Source organism: Gossypium arboreum, chromosome 11 (genome assembly GCF_025698485.1).
Source record: "Gossypium arboreum isolate Shixiya-1 chromosome 11, ASM2569848v2, whole genome shotgun sequence".
In the NCBI taxonomy this organism is placed as follows: Eukaryota; Viridiplantae; Streptophyta; class Magnoliopsida; order Malvales; family Malvaceae; genus Gossypium; species Gossypium arboreum.
In genome coordinates, this window is record NC_069080.1 from 54851716 (window position 1) to 54858575 (window position 6860).

Below are 6860 nucleotides of genomic sequence, written 5' to 3' on the forward strand. Positions count from 1 at the left end.
ACCTCCTACAATTGCTGCTAATCAGAATCCTGCTCCACGTACTATGTATGATTATGCTAAACCTTCTTTAACAGGAACTGAATCGAGCATAGTTAGGCCTACTGTTGCTACAAATAATTTTGATCTAAAACCTAACACCATTCAAATGATCCAACAGTTTGTTCAGTTTGATGGTTTGCAGGACGAGAATCCCGACGCTCACTTGGCAAATTTCTTAGAGTTTTGTGACACTTTTAACATCAATGGCGTTTCTGATGATGCCATTCGCCTTCAGTTATTTCCTTGTTTCATTAAGGAACAGAGCTAAACAGTGGTTGAACTCGTTACCACGAGGGTCAATCACTACTTGGGAACAAATAACCAAAAAGTTTTTATTAAAATATTTTTCGCTGGCTAAAATAGCCAAATTACATAATGATATCTCCTCTTTTGTACAGATGGATTTAGAAAAACTCTACGATGTATGGGAGAGATACAAGGATCTGTTGAGAAGGTGCCCTCACCATGGGTTACCACTCTGGCTACAGGTTCAAACGTTTCATAATGGTCTGAATCCTTCGACTCGACAGATGATTGACGCAGCCGCTGGTGGAACTATCAATAATAAGACACCTGAGGATGCTTATGAATTTATAGAAGAGATGCCACTGAATAATTCTCACTGGCAAGTCATGAGTAAAAAACTAATGAAAGCAGTCGGTGTTTTTAACATCGATTCAGTCACCATGCTCTCTAATCAGGTAGAACTTTTAAACAGAAAAACTGACGGTTTTCTTGGTTCTTCACAGGTTCACCCAGTAATGCAGTGCGAAAAAAGTGGAGGTGGATCAAGCAATTCGGAATATCCACCTTATGGCTACAACATGGAGAATGAGCAGTTAAATTACACGGGTAATAATCCTCGATCTCAAAATAATCCTTATAGTAACACTTACAATGTGTAACACCCCGTACCCGAGACCGTTGCCGGAGTCGAACACAAGGTGTTAACGGGCTTAATTCATTTTAAAATTTTCTAGACAAGCTGGCTAATTGTATCACAGTCGCTTTAAAAATCATATCTCGAGTTTCGAAACTCGAAATACAATTCCGTAAATTTTTCCTAAAACTGGACTCATATATTTATCTAGTAAAATTTTTGTAGAATTTTTGGTCAGGCCAATTAGTGCAGTTTATTAGTTAAAGTCTCCCCTGTATCAAGGTTCGACTACTCTGACCTCTGTGCATTACGAATCAGATATCTCCATGTACAGGGCTTCAATGCCTATGCCGTTTGTTTCTAATAAAACTAGACTCAATAATGAATCTGTAAATATAAAGCATGACTTCTAATTATTCTTGTAAAATTTATGGTGAATTTCCAAAGTCAGAACAGGGGATCCAGAAATCGCTCTGGCCCTATTTCACAAAAATTTAAACATCTCATAAAATATAGCTCATATACCTGTTTCGCTTCTTTCATATGAAAATAGACTCATCAAGCTTCGATTCTATAATCTATTCATTATTTAATTCCATTTCTACTATTTTTAGTGATTTTTCAAATTCACATCACTACTGCTGTCTGAATCTGTTTTATGGTAAAATTTACCTATTTCATGGTTTCCATGGATTAGCTACTAATTTGACCTACATAACACCAAATATGATCATGATTAGCCATTCCAATGGCTAGTCATTACCAAGAATTTCCATACTACTCAATAACCATATCATAAGTGTAACACCAAAAATAATCAGCCATGACATACGGCATAATAATCAAATAGACTTAGACTATTACTCAATCAAAATTGAATTCGAACCTAGGATTAAAGTCATTTTCAATGCATGAAATACTTACCACAGACATCATCCATTCGTAGTACTGGTCACTTTAACTAAAATGAATTTAAACCACTATTAATCATAACCAAATTATCAAGACCAAACTTACTAAACCTTATAACTAAGCACCCATAAGGCCAAATCCAAACTCAACATTTAAGCCATATTCGCATGGCTAAAAGTATACATATTAAAGTTCAAACAAAACATAATAGCCTATACATGCCGAAATGTTCTCTTAGACCAACTAAGAAGAGGGTACCAAAAAGTTGCAAGCTGGTGTGATGACTTCGACGATGGTTCCGAGCACACAAAATGGGTCAAAGAAACCTAAATAAGTAACAAATAAACGCACCAAATGAGTATATAACTCAGTAAGTCATAAGCATTACACTATCGTCCATTAATAAAAGATCAAAAGGGAAAACAAATAATGCAAGATCAATTACTCCGTCCATACCGAACTATGCTATAATTTCTTAGGTTTTCGGTTCAATCTCATGCCAAGTCCTATAATCAAATCAAATACCAAAACAACCCGATTGATTTGGATCCATTTCCTCAAAGCATGGAACAATGATGCACTAGGTAAATTTATACATACACAGCACATGTTTCAAATTTGATATTTTAGTTAATGGTTCTATCACTTAGTTCTTTCATGCACCTTTTATGTTATCAACCGAATTTGCACACATAGTGCTAATTATACTCGCACACATAGTGCCATAGTAAACCGCACACATAGTGCATTGGATTTTCTCTCATGCTTCAACATCCAAGTCGGCACACCTAGTGCCACTTAATTCCGCACACATAGTGCCATATGTCAACTCGTTATGATAAGGCAGTTTACTTAATTCAAATAGCACATATGGTTACATTAATAATTAGAAAAATCACTCCAAAAGAATACCTAACAAAAGGAATTCTTTTATGATTCCCTAATATTATTTATATACAAGCTAATCAACCTTACAAAAATGCTTAAGGACTTACCTTATATTGGATGAAAATGATTCCCAATCGACTACTCAATTGTCTTTGCTTTGCCCTTGTTTGATTCTCCCCCTTTGATTTCTTGATCTAGAATAAATACATTTAGTAGTTTAATTACCTTGCTGGATACTTATATGTATAATTTAATGATTTTCACTTCATTTCACAACTATCCTTGTTCAAAACATTAAAACCTTAACTAATGTTCGATTAATGCTTCAAGGCCGAATGTGACAACCCGAATTAGGGCCTAATCGGAATAGTGGTTTCGTGACCACAAATCCGAGATAGAAATAATTGTTTTATAATTATTTTGGGGTTTATGATATGATTGCATGATTGTGTGAAAATTTCGTGATGAAATTCTATGCCTAAAGTGCTTAAATTGAAAGTAGGGACTAAATCGAATCGGTTGCAAAATTTGCATCCCGAAGTTTTAGTATGAAATTGTTTTGGAATATTAATTAGGAGGTCTTAAATAGCAATTTGACCAATTTTAAGTTCATGGACAAAATTAGGACATGGAAGGAATTTTTGAAAGTTTAGTAAGGAGGGCATTTTGGTCATTTGGATATTAAATGAAATAAAATGGGAAAAATAACACAAAATTGGTCATCATCCTCCTTAGTTGCTGCGAATTCTCCCTCTCTCCATAGCTAGGGTTTCTTCAACTTTCAAGCTCCATAGTAAGTGATTCCAAGCCCGTTTAATGTTCTTTACGTTTTGGAATCCGGAAGCTCGATTAAGCTTATGCTAGTAATAATTTAACCTAGGGTTCACATTTGGAAAAATACCCATAGGTGAAATTTGTGTATTTTGATGTTTTATGATAGAATATGAGGTTTTAAATTATGTTAAATAACTTGTGCTACTCGGTTTTAAGTGAAAACGAGTAAAAGCAGCATAATCGGTAAAAATACCTATTGTTCATAACTATATGATAGAGTGAGAATTTGATGTTGTTGTAGAAGAGAAAATGTTCAGCATGTCATAAAATATAAGAATAAGGGCTGAAATTAAATTCCGAGCCTAGGGGCAAAATTGTAATTTTGAAAAGTTAGGGGCAAAATGTAATTTTTCCATGATGTGATTTTTGGATTGAAATAAATAGTATGAGTATTAAATGAGCTAAATGTGTTATTATAGATCAAGAAAGACGCGAATTGATCTCGAGCAGGGAAGGAAAAAGTTTTGGACTAAATTGCAAAATTTCCACATTTTGCACCAAGGTAAGTTTGTATGTAAATATTACAATAATTTCATGTACATTCTTATATTTCAGCCTATTATATAAATATACTAGCTGATGTTAAAATATAAATCGACTATTGGAAGAATGGAAATAAATATAGAGAGATCCGGTTGAACATTGGAGAGATCGAATGAAATAGAGGGCGTAGCTAGGTCACATGTATGATGCTGAGTGCACATCATGTGTACAAGAAAGCTACGAGACACCTGTAGTAGCTAGGTCACATGTGTGATACGAGATGTATCCCATGTAGACAAGAGAGCTACGTGAAAGATAAATGTAGCTAGGTCGCATGCGTGATTCCAAGTGAAGGACACCATGTAGACAAGAGAGCTACGTGAAAGATAAATGTAGCTAGGTCGCATGCGTGATTCCAAGTGAAGGACACCATGTAGACAAGAGAGCTACGAGACAAATCGGTTGGGTCGCATGAGTGGTACTAAGTGTTCACCATGTGTACAAGAGAGCCGAACTAAACGAAGTATGATGGTGGAGCTGTGTGCTGAAACCATTAAATATCGAGGATTGATCCGAATTGTTCAACGGGATGGTTTTGTGGTGATATTGTGGTTTGGACCTACACTTATGGTGAATGAAATGTGGTGAAAATGATTTGTGGTATATACATATATAAGATAAAATGAGGTTAGCATAAAGAATGTGTGAAAGAGTGAAATTAGCATTAAAACTGTTTTTAGATGGTAGCAGTGACGTGATTTTGAAAAATCACCAAAAATAGGAGGAATATAATTAGAGGTTGAATGAGATGTGAAATTAAAGTTTAATGAGTCTACTTTCATATAAAAGAAACAGAGCAAGCAAAGGAGTTCTATATTTTGAGATATTTACAATTGTATGTGACTTGCTCAGGATGAATACGTGATCCCCTGTTCCAACTTTGAAAACTCATTAAAAATTTTACAAGGAAAATTAAGAAATATAGTTTACATGCCTAAATTCCTTATTGAGACTAGTTTTAAATGAAACAGACCTCAGGGTTGTTTGAATTGTGTACTGAGAGATATTCAATTCGTAGTGAACAGAGGTCAGATCAGTCGAGCTGTGTAACAGGGAAACTTTAACTAATAAACTGTACTAATCGGCTGAACCAAAATTATAGAAAAATTTAGCAAAAATCTTTATGAGTCTAGATTCAGGAAATTTTACGGATTTGAATTTCGAGTTTTGTAACCCGAGTTATGATTTATTTAGTGAATATGATGCAGTAGAGACAGCTAAATCAAAGTGGAATGAATAGTGAAGTTAAAGTAGATAAACTTGAATTGTTGTGTAAACATGTTAGATTCTTTAATTAGTATTTACATACTTACTTACTAAGCTATAAGCTTACTTTGTTTCTCTCTTTTGTCTTATAGTGTTCTTGACTTGCTCAGGAGTTAAGGATCGTGAAGATCTATCCGCACTATCATACTTTAGGGTATTTGAACTAAACGTTTTGAATTATGGCATGTATAGTAGGCTTAATTATTTTGTTACGTGTCATATTTGTCTAGGTTAAAATATTAGTTACAGTACTCGACCAGATACTTTGTACAAGCCATTAAAGTGGGCTAATATTGTTCAAGACATATGTTATACGATGCACTATCAAATTGGATGACATATTTACATCTCGATTATGTTTAATGGTATGTGTTATGTTCTGGTAATACCTTATATCCTGTTCCGGCGACGGTAACGGGTAAGGGGTGTTACACCGAATGTATTACCACTACTAAGATAACTTAGTCTCAGGTATATTTAATTCTTAATATACAAAATCATGAATCAACTCAACCTTATAAGCCAATATTACTCCTTTAATCGATTATAGAGAGTTAAAAATAATATCACAAACATATATACCCATATGGCCGAATATACCAAATTAAATTTAACATTACCTATGTAATTACCTATAAATTCTTATACTTCAATTTCATACATTTAACCTTTTAATGCCTATTAATCATTCTTTTGATCTTAACCTAAAATGGCAACTCCCATACTCAATATTTCAACCGAATCATCCATATCACCAAGACTAAAATTCGCACCTTAAACTTCATACATTCTTATTATGACCTTCATAGTTCATTCGGCCTTATCACAAAACCATTTATCATATAAGGAAAAATAACCATAAAAAAAATATAACATTCTATCTAAACTCAATATGACCGAATGTACAAGGTGCCAACTACTTATTCAACAATCTCCACTTCATTCTATCATCCCCTTATTTAATACAACATGAAAATAACCCCTAGTTCTAATACTTTGATTCACGACATGGTGCCCAAACCACCATAAAAGTTTCAACTTTCTTAACATTACCAAGAGTATATTTAAAAAAATGAATTTAACATATAACAAGACTTAATCAAAAATTCAAAACTTACCTCCTACTAGCTAATGAAGGTGCCGAATTGCTTTAGGGTAAATTTTCCTTTTTCTTTCCCCTTTGTTTCGGCTTTGGAAGAAGAAGAAGAAGATGAACACTAAATTTTTTTTTTCATTTTAATTAGAATATTTTACTCATTAGCCAATTTAATATACAATTTTAATTTAAACTAGTGGAGAGATATCATCACTTGGCCGGCCACTTAGTATGAATGTGGCAATTTGACATGCAAACCCAAACTTTCCTATTTTAATATTATTTGGTCCTTACATATTTACCTAACATATTTTTTTTAAGTTCTCAACAAAGTCCTTTCAAGAAAATTCACATTCCTAAGACTAAATTAAAGCATCAAATTTTCACACATGCACTAATACA

General features: G+C 33.7%; 1 non-coding gene across 1 annotated transcript; it reads right to left on the reverse strand.

The window, feature by feature from the left end:
- Positions 1-405: 405 nt before the first annotated feature.
- LOC128284916 (small nucleolar RNA R71) lies at positions 406-511 on the reverse strand. Its single transcript, XR_008275335.1, has one exon. It is a non-coding gene; the product is annotated as a small nucleolar RNA R71 (small nucleolar RNA).
- Positions 512-6860: the final 6349 nt, after the last annotated feature.